Raw genomic sequence first — 14,754 nt, forward strand, 5'->3', positions numbered from 1 at the left:
ACAAGGTCCTTGATTATCCCATTTCAATTGTATTGATTATTTGAAATAGTAAAATACTTTGGTTGTGAAGCGTGGGGTGTGGGGAGCGGATCTCCCCCTTGCAGGTTCTTGTCTCACGAAATTTGAAGAATAAAATTTGCAGACTAAAAGGACTTATTAGTAAAAGGGTGGAAATTTATTGGAAGCAATTACAGACTCCCAGATAGGGAGAGGTTCCCAAGCGGGTAACCCACTAAACTCCTTTTTTCTAAGGTTTATAAAGGCTATAGTTCTTTGTCTCTTCTTGCTCTCTTCTAATTGGACCCCTCCCCCATTTTCTGACTCTGTGCTTTTCTAATTGGTCAGTCTTTTTACAGAATATCTGCTTCAAAGTCCAAAACCCACATGGTGCCCCCCTCTCCCTCTCCCCTTATCTTGCAACATTCCTTTATCTCCTGTGAACATATGTTTCCCTCCTCCCAGCATCTCTATCCTCTGTGAAAATATGTTTCCTTCTTCCCCACACTCTGTGACTTTTCCTTATTCTCTGCGAATGTCTGCCTTCTGGTGGCTCCAAGCCCTCACCTATGCAGTCCTTCCCCATGGACCCTCTTTATTCCTAAGACTCCCTAAACCTGCCTATTGTATCCCTAAAATTCCTTTCAATTGCATTCCCAGATTCATGAACTGTGGCTCTTGAGTATTTATTTTTGTTGTAAAATTTACATAGGCATTCATGCCAAGTAATGCCTCAAGGTTTCAGTCTTATACTTACTATGAAGATCAGAAGGAAGTTTAGGAGAGACGGGATAAGAAAATTTCTGAAAGGAGTCTGGAAACCTTAGCAGCTTCCCAAACTCACATTTTAGAGGACCCCCCTCCCCTTACAATGAGATCCATTTGGGCCAACTCCCCTCTTTGAAAAGGTAAGGGAATGTTTACTTGAGGCCTCATTCACCCTTCATGTGAATTTATCAGCTTTCTGCGATACTTACCTTTTGAGTCAGCATTGAAGGGCCTAGAGAGTATTATGCTAAGCAAAATAAGCCAATCAGAGAAAGACAAGTATCACATGATCTCACCTATATGTAGAATCTAATAACAAAATAAACTGATGAAGAAAATAGATCCAGAGGCATTGTAGCATGCAACAGACTGACAGATATCAGAGGGAAGGAGGGAGGAGGAGGCAGGAAGAGATTAACCAGAGAATTTATATGCTTAAGTGCATAACTTATGGACAGGCAATAGTGCAGTGAAGGCCTGGGGAGGGAGTGGGAGTGAAGTAGAAGGGGCTGATGGGGGAACAAAGGGGGACATCTGTCATACTTTAAACAATGAAGATAAATTAAAAAGAAAAAAAAAGAAAAAAAGAATGGCACTTGGATTAAAGCAGGCAGGAGTAGTAAAAATTTCAGCAGTCTAGAGAGCATTCCGTGAAAGGGATAAGACTCCCTCTGATATTTCAGGTACTGAAACAAGGGGGAAGTAAGAAAAGGGTACATGTATGCAGGAATAGAGAAACAAGAATAAGTGTCCCTGCTTCACGATTATGCCTAGGATCCTAGAGGATGCCTGGGAGCCACTGAGCTCTGAGTTGGTATCATTGGTAGAAGAGTTAATCCTAACTTGTGCTAACCTTGGAGGCACACAGACTAATAAAAAGCAATGACTGTATACACAGCCATTTATAGCAGCGTGATTCATAATAGCCAAAAGGTAAATACAATCCAAATGTATATCAACAAACAAATGGATAAACAACTGTGGCATAGTCACACAATGAAGTATTATTTAATCATAAAAAAGGACCAAAGTATTGATGATATAGTAGTATACTACAATACAGATACACCTTGGAAACTTTACCCTCAGTGAAAGAAGACAGTTACAAAAGACTGCACATATTCCATTCATATGAAGTTCAGAAAAGGGAATCTATAGAGACAGAAGATAGATGAGTGGTTGCTTAGAGTTGGAGGGGAGTGGGACACGGAGGTGATAGCTAAAGAATAAGGGGTTTCTTCTTAAGGTAATGAACACATTCTAAAATGAACTGCAGTGATTATTGCACACATCTTTGTATAAAATAAACACCGTTGACTTCTATACTTTAAATGTATGAATTGAATGGCATATAAGTTAAATCTTAATAAAGCTACCTTTACAAAATAAATAAAACCAACAGTCACCGTCTTCAGGGAGCTCCCACAGCCTCCCCAATATTAATACTAGAGAGTGAGTCACAACCAGCTGAGTGCAGCTCCAGGTCTTTCCCAACGAAGTCCTGATTTTCCCTGGAAAAGAAAAGAAAGGGGCCCTGGTCATTGTGGCTCAGTTGGTTGGAGCTTCATCCCACACATTGAAAAGTCGAGGGTTTGATTTTGATTCCAGGTCTGGGTGCAACTGATTGATGTTTCTCTCCCCCCTCCCACCTTTAATAAAAATAATTATCTGATGAGGGATAATATATATATATATATCTACACTAATAAAAGAGAAACATGGTAATTGGCGTACGACCGCTACCCTTCCCATTGGCTAATCAGCGTATCCTTATGCAAATTAACTGTCAGCCAAGATGGCGGCCGGCAGCCAGGCAGCTGGAAGCTAACAGGAGGCTTGCTTGCTGTGGACTCCAACGTTCCCCGCCTGCCTCTGAGCTTCAGTTGGAAACATAGTAACATTTATAGAAGATAAACAAAACTCCAGAAACCTCCTGTCAGTCAGCCGGGATCTCAGAGCTGGAGTCGCAACATTGTTTCGAATACAGAAAACAAAGGCCAGAAACCTGCTTTCAGCCGAGCCTCAGAGAGAAAGCCGGCTCTCAGCTCCAGTGACAGCCATAGAAGGTAAATAAATGCCAGAATAAAAAAAAAAGAAAAAAAGGAGAGGTTTGGAGCTTCAGTCACCCGCCAGCCTGAAAACGGCCCTCAGCCCCTCACCCAGACTGGCCAGGCACCCCAGTGGGGACCCCCACCCTGAAGCAACAAGATGGCGGCTAATTTGCATACTGAAGGCAGGCGGCAGCAGGCAAGGCTGTCTGCGGTCTGGGACCCGGATCTGTGACCCTGCCGGGCGGGATCAGCGGAGCCGCGAGGCCTCCCGGCACCGGGATCAGTGTGACAGGGGGCAGTGCCCAAACGCCCTGATTGCCCTGCGGCTCTGTGTGTGACAGGGGGCAGCGCCCCAACCCCCTGATCAGCCCTGCGGCTCTGTGTGTGACAGTGGCGGCGCCCCAACCCCCCTACGGGCCCTGCTCTATGTGAGACGGGGTAGAGCCATACCTCCCCATCGGCCCTGCCCTGAGTGTGACAGGGTGTGGTGCCTCAACTACCCACCCCCCCCCCCCCCCACGGGCCCTGCTCTGTATGTGACAGGGGGCGGTGCCCCAGCTCCCCTATTGGCCCTACTCTGTGTGTGACAGGGGGCAGCTCCCCAACCCCCTGATCAGCCCTGCTCTGTGCATGACAGGGGGGAGCTCCCCAAACCCCTGATGGGCCCTGCTCTGTGTGTGACAGAGTACGGAGCCCCAAGCCCCTATGGTCCCTGCTCTGTGTGTGATGGGGCAGCGCCCCAACCCCCTGATCGGCCCTGCTCTGTGCATGGCAGGGGGCAGCGCCCCAACCCCCTGATCAGCCCTGCTCTGTGCGTGGCAGGGGGTGGCGCCGCAACTTCCCTATCGACCCTGCCTTGAGTGTGACAGAGGGCGGTGCCCCAACCCCCCAATCGGCCCTACCCTGAGCGTGATTGAGGGTGGCATCACAACCTCCCCATCTGCCCTGCTCTGTGCATGACAGGGGGTGGCGCCCCAACTCCCCCATCGGCCCTGCTCTGAGCCCGACCAGGGGCTGCACCTAGGGATTGGGCCTGCCCTCTGCCACCCAGGAGCAGGCCTAAGCCAGCAGGTCATTATCTCCTGAGGGGTCCCAGACTGGGAGAGGGCACAGGATGGGCTGAGGGACCCCCTCTCCCCCCCCGAGTACACAAATTTTTGTGCACCGGGCCTCTAGTATATATATATATATATATATATATATAGAGAGAGAGAGAGAGAGAGAGAGAGAGAGAGAGAGAGAGGAGAGGGAGAGAGAGAAAGGGGTATAGGAGGTTTGGGGAATGATGCCTTTACCTGTCACTGCCATCCCAGCTTGTCTATTTTTATTATTCTTAGCCACATATATTCTCACAGGGACCAACTGAATGTATTCCTCATAAATGCTGAGAGCCCACATAGGTGTCTGTTTTCAGTATAAAAAGTACCATCAGAAAGCCAGATTTTTATCACTTTTTATTCCCATTGCATCCAGGTAGACACTTAGGTGAGTTTGTCTATCTCAGTTATTTTACAAGGACAATGCACTTTGGAAAACACTAAAAAATGAAGAAAGTTTACTCCTAGTACTTCAAATCCAGCATGTCCAGAAATGAACTCATTGTCCCCCCACCCGACCCCACCACCCCCGCTCCGCAATCAGATCCTCCTTCTATTTTCTTTATCAGCAACTGGCTCAGTTAGTTGCCCAAGCCAGAGTCAGGCATCATCCTGGATTCTACTCTCCCTCTCACTACCCTCATCCAAATGATCACCATGCCATGTCAGCTATCAGACCTGTCCATTACTGTCTATCCTCTTCGCCATTACTCATCCTCCAGGTGAGCCACTATCACCTTTCACCTGGATTGCTGCAAAGTCTGCCAGTTGGTTCTACTTGCTTCCATCCATTCTCCCCAGCAGCCAGCAGGTCCTTCAAAAAGAGAAATTGGACCATGTCACTTTCTTCCTTACTTCCCTTCAATAGTCCTAAGAGTCAAGTCCAGTCATCTGAATGTGGTCTACGAGGCTTTTCATGATTTTTCTAGCCTCCGCTCATCACTTACCATTCTAGGGTCATCCCTTTATATTTGCCACCATCCTCACTCCTACCCTCCTGATCGTCCTTGAGTTTGTTACATACCCCAAGCTCTATCTAGTCTCTAGGCCTTCCCAGATGCTATTCACTTGGTCTGGAACATGCATGCCTCCTCCCCTCACCCTACTCCTTTCAATTTGCAACCTGTGGTCTGACTCACCCCAAACTATCCTTCTCTCAGCTTAATGTCACTTCCTCCTACACCCCTATTTCACCCCAGCCACAGGTTATATTTGATGGTTTTGTTATATGTTTCTGAAAATATCAAAACACTTATTACACAGTATTGTAATTTATTGTTCATTTGTCTGTCTTCACCTATAATGTGTGATCTAAGACAAGGAAGCAATTTATCTTATTCTTCATTCTTTCCTCACAGCCTTGCAAAAGCTTAGCACATAGTAGGCACTCTGTAAACACATGCTGTTATCAAGAGGCTTGATTAAGTTAGGCTGGTGCCTGTCTATACAGAGCTATGAAATGCAGAGCATCTATTATTGGCTGTGTTCATAATTGCCACATATACTTGGTAACAGAGACAAAGTATTCTGTATAGAAAAAGCCAGTGTTTTTAATGTAATTTTTAATTATATGTATGTGATTATAAGCCTCACACAAAAATGCATTTTCTGAATGTACTCAATTTAATTTTAATTTTACAACAAAAGCGTCCAGGGTTGTTAAATAGTCCCATAGAGTTTTGCCTTGATAATATCATTGAGACTGTGTAGCAAACTTCAAGGAGGAAAAAAATCCTTTCATTGATTTCTTTTATGTGTTTATTTTAAAATGCAGGACTAACTGACACCAGGGGGAGTGCATTAACATTTTTTTGGTGGACACTAAGGTAACTTTCATGGACACAGTACCGGGTTACTTATTGCTGTATTGAGTTTCCAAGCACATTGCTCCTTAGTGATTTCTGGTTCTTAGTGTATTGACTTTCTACTTGGGCCAGAGCTTACAGAATTCCATTTCACCTAGCACCATACCAGGTTACCCTACATTATACAATTCTACATTCTGTAATATTTCCAATGAGGGGACAACTCGAGCAATGTGCACCCTCCTGTCATACCCTGTCTCCTAAACAGTGAATTATTTGAGAAGAAAAATAGCATATGCTGACATCCAGTCACTGTAAAATATATATTAAATGAACGATGGAGCACATTTTCTGAAAGATGAGCTCGTTTGACATGGCTAGCAGGCAGGGGAGGTAGGGGGAGAAGCCAGTCTGTTAGTTGGATAGAGGAATGGGTTCAAATTCTGTCTCTGTTCCTTGTTAGCTGTTTGAACTTACAGTTTATGCCCTGAGTTTATTTCCTTGACTCCAAAATGGCTATAAAAATATTTACCATGGATGAGTTTAAAAACCTAGCCTCGGTAAAAGAATCTAGCAAGAGTGGAAGCCTGGTGGTATTTATAAAAAGCTAAACATGTGTATCCCCCCAACAACTCAAATATGGGAAAATTAAATGAATTAAAATGTGCCACATGCATGGATCTTAAAGGTGCTGAATAATTTTTCTGCCTTTCACTTTCTTTCCCACCTCCCAACACATTTTTCATAACTTACACAGTATTAGAGTGAGCAAGTCAAGTTCCCTAACACCATAGATGTGACCACCAGTGCCCAATGTGTTGAACAGAAATTTACAATGCTGTCCTATATCTGATAAATTACAGGTGATAAGAAGAGTATTCATATAAGGTTTGGCTCAATGTTAGCAAAAGTTGACATAGACAGAACTTATAAATAGCTGTCATAGTAAAAAAATGATAAGATCAGGAAAATGAACTGTAGGTAATCACTCTAAAGTATTAAATGTCTATGAGGTACAATTATTAAAATCACTCAGAAAGGCAAAAAGTAAACCATATATATCGCACATTTCACCACTTCAATATATGCATGTCAGCCCTCAAATTTTTTTAAACCAGAATAAATTTTGCCTTTGTTTGAGTTATTCTATATAATAAAACCCTAATATGCAAATCAACCAAACGGCAGAATGACCAATCGCTATGATGCGCACTGACCACCAGGAGGCAGATGCTCAACACAGGAGCTGCCCCAGACCTGTATTGAGTGTCTGCCCTCAACGAGGGAGGCAACCGGTGGTGGCAGTAGGGGGGATGGGGCCAGCCAGTGGGTGAGCCCTGCTCACCAGTGGCCTCACAAATGGCCCTGATTGCCAGGCAGGCCTATGGACCCTATCGCATACATTGGGAACAGACTCTTAGATTTAAAAATTATAACCTGGCAAGGCTACTCTAACACTGAAAAAACAGGATGATGCAGCGATGACATGCATGGACTCTGGCTTGCACATTTTGTGGTCAGCCCTGATTCTGACACTTATAACTGTGTGACAAAGCCAATTACTTAACTACTCTCTCCTTTAGTTTTTCCACCCATAAGATGGGGAAAATGGTACTACTGTCTCAGAAGGATCATGTTATGTACTACTTTTTGTAATCCGGGCAAAAAAATGTAGCTGCCCATACAACAGCAAGATGCCTTTAACCTGTATGAAAAGTCACTGGTGCGTGCAGTGTCCAGATTGTGAGAGGGATGTCCAACTGCTGGTTTAGGCCTGACATCCCCAGAGGGGTCCCAGAATGCCAGAGGGTGCAGGTCAGGCTGAAGGACCCCCTGCCCCATGCAAGAATTTCATGCACCAGGCCTCTGGTCTACTCATAAGCTCTAGTGAGTCAAAAGAAAAACAGCAAATACAGTTTTATGTTCATCTTTCTAATTTTGCTTCACACCTTGGAATCAAATTACCACAGTTAGACATTCGGACATTTGGAGTTGTCTTTTTTTAAATCAGTGGCACTTTCCTTGGCATCTTGCAGTAGTATTACTGTTCCGGTGTTATTCCTATCAATGGCCATGTAATTCCCCTTGCCATTTCTTTTATTCTTTGTGTTATTTGTGAAGTTAAACATTCATCTATTAGAATTTCCCCTCAAGTCCTGACAAGTCAAACCATTGCTTTAAGAAACTATCGATGCTTTTGGATATTTCTTTCAGTGTGGCAATGTTAAAAATGCCCACATCTTTGCCAGGCCAGCATGGCTCAGTGGTTGAGCAGTCACCTATGAACCAGGAGGTCACAGTTCAATTCCTGATGAGGGCACATGCATGGGTTGTGGGCTTGATTCCCAGTGTGGGGGTGCAAGAGGCAGCTGGTCAATGATTCTCTCTCATCATTGATGTCTCTATTTCTCTCTCCCTCTCTCTTCCTCTCTGAAATCAATAAAAATATATTTTTAAAAAATGCCCACATCTTTTACAAAAATTTAACCATTTGTTTTTAAGTTAAAAACTCTGGCCATGTCAAAAAGACTTTGAATCAACCCAGAGTCTCCTACTGACCAAAGAAGAAATGATAGACTATGGATTTTAGATTTAGAATCTCTAGTAATAATAACAAAACAATAATAATAATAATATTAATAATAATAATACAACTAGATCATGGTCATTGATGGGAGCTAAATAGGGAATTTAATAATAATGGATCAGCCTGACAACAAGTAAATCCATTCATCAAGTTTACCATCGCCCAAAGAGAGGTAGGAGACAATATGTGCCTCCTGATGTAATACAATAAATAGGATGTTCTACACCACCTATGAAATATTTCTGCCAAAAAATCAAATCTGAATCTGGTGAAGCTTCTAGATCAATAGTTTACAGGAAATATAGGTTATAAATAGGGAAGGCAGAGATACATATCCTATATAATAAAAGGGTAATATGAAAATTGACCCTAACAGCAGAACGACTGGGAATGACTGGTCACTATGACACACACTGACCACCAGGGGGCAGATGCTCTATGCAAGAGCTGCCCCCTGGTGGTCAGTGTGCTCCCACAGGGGGAGCTCTGCTCAGCCACAAGCCAGGCTGATGGCTGCCAGTACAGCTGTGGTGATGGGAGCCTCTCCTGCCTCCTCAGCAGCGCTAAGGATGTCCAACTGCAGCCTGGTCCCTGCTGGCAAGTGGACATCCCCAAGGGCTGCTGGGCTGCCAGAGGGATGTCTGACTGGCAGCTTGGGCCCAATCCCCCAAGGAGCGGTCCTAAGCCAGCAGGTGGACATCCTCCGAGTGGTCCCAGACTGCAAGAGGGCATAGGCCGGGCTGAGGGACCCCCCGAGTGCACAAATTTTTGTGCACCGGGCCTCTAGTCTATATATATAAAACCCTAATATGCAAATAGACCGAATGGAAGAACCACTGAACAACTAGTTGCTATAATGTGCACTGACCACCAGGGGGCGTGCATGGAACATGGTGGGCATCAGCTGCAGCAGGATGGTAGAGCAGGTGAGTGGGTGTGCCAGACCAAGGTGGGGCACCAGACCATGGCGGGGCACTGGTCGCTGTCATCAGGGCAAGCCTCTAGTGGTTACTAAAAATGTTTTGTTCCCACGTGCCGTGGTCCCATAGGGCACTCACACCTACTGCTAGCACCAGCTCAGCTTACACCTGCTGCCAGCCCTGGAGCCACCACCCACACCCACTGCAGGTGCTTGGCGCTGGCCCCGATCGCTCGGCGCTGTCAGCAGGTGCGTGCAGTGGCTGATGGCCCCGATCGCCCCTGAGGGCTTCTCTACTTCCCCCTGCTCCTGAGGGGCAATCAGGGCAACAGCCTCCACTCACACCCACTGCTGGCGCTGGCCCCAATTGCTCCACACTGTCAGCGGGTGTGAGTGGGGGTGACGCCATCAGTGTGTAGGAGTGGGGTTGCTGGCAGACAGGGGACCAGGGGGTGCGGAGGATGGGCCAAGACCTGCCCCTGTGCCCACCACAGCACCATGGCCCACAGTTCCTTTCAAGGTGCACAAATTTGTGCACTGGGCACCTAGTTATGTTATATTATAGGATTCAATCAGAACATCAAGAACATGAAAAGCTCTGCAGGACAAATTATCTAGTTCCTTTAGCATATAAATTGCAAGGTTAAAAAAGCAAGGGGTTAGGAAACTTAAGAAATATCAGTTATACTAATGTTTGGACCTTGTTAAGATTCTGATTTGATCAAATGATATGATCAAGGAAATTTGAGTATTGTTTGGCTATTAATGGTATTAAGAAATGTGTTTTAGGTGTAATAATGGTGTTTAGCTAAATTATAAAAAGAGCATTTACCTATATGAATTTTCAGATGAAATGATATCCAGGGTGTCCTTCTAAATGCAATAGGGTTTGGGAATAATAAGGGTATAGATGAAACCAGTTTGTCCCTTTGTTGGTGATTGTTGAAACTGAGTGATGGATACATGTGGATCCATTATACTGTTTTCTCTACTTTCCAATATTTTGAAATTTCCATAATGAGAATAACAAGATTTTAAAGGCCAGTACTTGGGAATCTAGGAAATGGCTTGCATCTCACTCTGTCCCTCCCCAAGGCATACCAAATCTCCAGATCCAAACACACACATAATTATACCACATTATTTGGTTAAAATCCCAAGACAAACCTAAGATAAAACTGGTGTCCTATACACTTCTAGAAAATTTCTCATTGTCTAGGGCTCCCCTCCAATTTTTTCCTTATATTCCATAAGGAGATAGGTGGGTCATACATAAAATGTCAAAAGGAATCACCTTCCTTTGCAATCACTTCCAACTTCCACTCAGTACAAAAATACAAGTGGGTGCCAAAAGGGAAATGTCTTGTGACAAGGGCAAGCTAGACAGATGAGAAATATGGCTTGTGATGAAAAACTAACAGGTGCATGTTTTATTGGCATGATAAATGCAGGAAAACCAGATGTGGATTCCCATAAAACATTATACTAAACATTTGAAAGTATATCTTTTCCCAAAGAAGCTTTTTCGCCCAGCTCCTATTCTTGTCATTCTCCTTGCAAATTATGTGAACCTCTTAGGGACCAGGACAAAAGAGTTCAGGGAGATTCTATTTTTACAGGAAATATGTAGAATCCTGCACTATGACCCTTGTTTAAGTGAGCAAGCCTATTTGTTCCTCGGGAGTAGAGAGGCCATGGTGGGACAGATATCACCCTAGGCTTCTGTGCAGGATGAATGAGTTTGTGAGCAGCTTGCAAGCGCAGTGCTAGAGCAGAGCAAAACTGGCCCCACCTCACTAGAAATATGGACAGGTACTGGAAGTATTGTAAGCAAGGTTGAGGAATTTTTCTTTAAGTTGCTTGTTTTTGTTTGATTCATTTTTGCCATGAAGACATGCCCTCCCTCACTTCTAGGCAAGTCCTGAGTAACATAATGAGGAGATTAAATGTATGAAGTGGCCATTAGTCTCATTTGCAAAGTTGTAATGCAGAGCTATGAATAGACTGTGAGATCCTATAAGGTAAACCATGTGTTTTTGCAACTTCTATGTCTTCCATTTCTAGGAGAGTATCAAGAACTTTTTGCTCAATAGATGGAAAGAATAATTGAACTAAGGAGGAAGGGGGAGAGGCTGCTATATCATCTCTATGGACAAATTGACAGGAAAATGTCTGTTTTAAGGATCCATGCCCAGATGTTGAGATTGCATCCTCTCACAAATTTCATCCAACTGCTTGACGAGTCCACACAATTAAATTCTAGTATAATTCTTCTTTTACCTAGACAATAAAAGTTCATTGGCTCCTGTGATACCTAACATTTTTGTGCCAGCATAGCAAGGCTGTGGTACTCAGTCATTTGGTTAAAAACCAATCTAAATATTGTGAAGGTATTTTTAAAATGAAATTAGTATTTAAAACATTAGACTTTGAGTAAAGCAGATTAATCTCTGTAATGTGAATAGACCTCATCTGATCAGTTAAAAGCTTCAAGAGAAAAAAAGACTAAGGTCCTCCAAGGAAAATAGAATTCTGCCTCCAGACTGCATTTGGACTTAACTACAACATCAGTTCTTACTTGGGTCTCCAGTCTGCCAGCCTACCTTTCACACACACACACACACACGCACACACACTTCATTATAATCCTATTTCTCTGCAGAACCCTGAGTAATACAGCTGCTAACTGCTCTCCTATCTCCATGCCTCCTTCCCCACTTCTCCCATCTACTCTATCATCCATACAACCCAGAGTGATTTCTAAAACCCAATCTGATAGCACCACTGCCCATAAAGTACCCGCCAATGGTCCTCTATCACCTCCACAGGTACACTAAACATCATTCCTTTTTCTGAAGCCCCTAAACAGGCCCTACATGAATCAAGTTCAACACTCATCACCTGGGATTGTAATATTGCTTACTTGAGTGCCCCTCTCCTTGTCACATGTCCATGTGGTATGAATGATCTCTGCCAACTGAGCCTTACAAGAAAAACTGAGTGGGTTGACTTAAATATGTGCTAAAATTGTTCTTTAGCCAATGAGTACAGCACTAATGCCACCAGTATTTGATAATATTAGATTGTTATCCTTAAGAAGAAAAAAGAAAATTAAGCTGACTGAAGTAATAGTGAAGAAAATCCTGTAGTGTTAAATTTTAAAAAGATCCTGCTAAGATTCATTTTAATCAAGACCTAGCAAAAATGTGTTCAAGCTTGTGTATTTGTCCTATTTGTCAGCACTGATAAATTTAGACTCTATTAGCTAGTAAATTAGCCTGGAAGCTCCGAACAGCTCATCAAGACCCTGAGACTTGATGCTGTCTTGGCATTTATAGACAAAGTCCATGCCACAATCATACTTCAAGCAGAGACAGGTTCACACTGGTTCACTGTCTGGGAATGGATACACTCAAAGGGGCGGAGACCCAAAGCACAGCCTTTCACTGGAGCCAGGCAGGGCTCAGCAGACAGAGCAGGCCCCGAATGGCCCCAATTGGGGATAAAGAGAAGACAGAAAAGGTTAGGAATCAGCCAGCACAATATTGTCACTCCTTTCCAACACAATAAAACTCAAAATCTCCAGAGTCTTCTTACCCTAATCCTTTCTACAATTGTCACAGAGAAACTGCCTATTGTGACAAGCTACTTATCTACTCATATACCTTTAACCTGTTACTGCTAATTACAAAATAAAGCTTCATAGTTCTCAGTCTGATTTTCAAGACTGTGCACTTTCTCTTCTCACCAGATTTACACAATTTTATCTCCTCATCCCAGAGCATATCTCTTCTTCAAGATCTACCACTTTTCCATGAAGCTCTTCCAACATTCCAGCCAGTGTTATTTTATCTTATTTTTGAAAATGTCACATTCATTTTACAATGGGCACAGAATTACACACTGTGAAGCAATGTGGAAGAGATTAGTGTGTGCATGCAGATCTTAAATAACATCTAAACCATAAACTCTTTGAGGGCAAAGCCTCAAGTGAAAAGAAGACTACGTTAAGAACCAACCTAGCCTATCTCTGTCACTTACAGTGCTGTACCCTTAGACAATTTACTTATCTGCTCTGAAACCTATCTTAGGTTTCATATTCCAATATCATGCATATATCAACATCCCTGAGTTACTGACGATCAGTTTAGTTTTTAAAATATGCTAAAGTACTTTACTAATAAAAAAATAAAAATATCATATATTTCTTTGAGATACTGGTATTAACAATACATACATACATACATATATGTGTGTATACACTTACATATAGATATATACTTACATACAATATATTAGTATTACTGTATAGCAAACTACCAAAGAGCTAATGTTATAATTAGTCACATGTTGTAATATTTTTCAGCTTCATAGCATGAGAACATCAAAGTTAAAAGTAAGTTTCAGAATATCAGAAGTGCATATTTTACCTGACAGAGATGATTCCTGATAAATGTTTGATGAATAAAGGAATCCAAATGTAGAAGAACTTAGTTTATTACAGTGCTCTGTAATGTTCTGAAGCCATAAACACTACTGGTAAATTCTAAACCAGCTTGAAGACCTTGTGAAGAGCCAGGGCCTAATTATCTAAGAAACTAACATTATGTACCATTTAGCACAAAAGAAACCCAATATCACTGTTAGGAATGGAGAATTGAAATTGCTACAACTCTCACTTCCTTGAGAAAACAATGACAGATTATGTGTTACATTGAAGAAAATTGTATCAATAGGCCAGGATGTCCTTTGGGAGGAAGGCTGACAAAGCATAGTGTCAACATGGCTTCATCTCCATACTCAGATTAAAGGTCAATCACATAGAAATTGTGTTCAGTGTGGTTTATGGTAGTGGAACTGGATGCTGCCACAAATGACACATATAGCTTCTTCAACAATCTCATCACAATTCCCCCTTGTGCCATAATCCACATCAAGTATAAAGTTGAAAATGGCAGCAACATCACCCTAGAGTCAACACAGTCTGATCTCATTTAAGTCACTGCAACTAGAAATGAGACCCATTGCCCTAGACATATGCAGAAAGATAAATGAGCACAGGACGACCTCAAACAATCCTGGAGAGCAAGCTGAGAGAAGGCAGAGTCCTGATGTCTCCTGAATAAAAAATGCAAGCTAAGTAAGTATGTGTTCAGTGCTGTTTGAAGAACATATACCAACGCATTTTACTCCTCCGATCTCCACTCCTATCCTATGGGTTGCTTTACTGTTAGTATTCTCTTTGCTGTTAGTATTCTGCTTCCAGGGTTGACCGGCAGTCTCCAAGCCCTGCAGGAGTCAGACAGATGTCCTATTCCTTCAGAGGTTGAAACCAATGCCACATGATCCAAAGCCCTCATCATAAGTCACAAATCACACTGTTAGACTACCTGGTGGCCAAAGGCCCTGGACCAACAAAGACACTCCTGTGAGGCAGAGCATTTCAGCAGCCTAGAGATAAACCTCCATAGCCAAAGGCAAAGGCCAGACCTCTTTGTGTTAAATAAATTCTCTCCACACCTTGGTGCTC

This window comes from Myotis yumanensis, unplaced genomic scaffold (genome assembly GCF_028538775.1).
Source record: "Myotis yumanensis isolate MYYU_CA2020_CCGP unplaced genomic scaffold, mMyoYum1.0.hap1 SCAF_2, whole genome shotgun sequence".
Lineage (NCBI taxonomy): Eukaryota > Metazoa > Chordata > Mammalia > Chiroptera > Vespertilionidae > Myotis > Myotis yumanensis.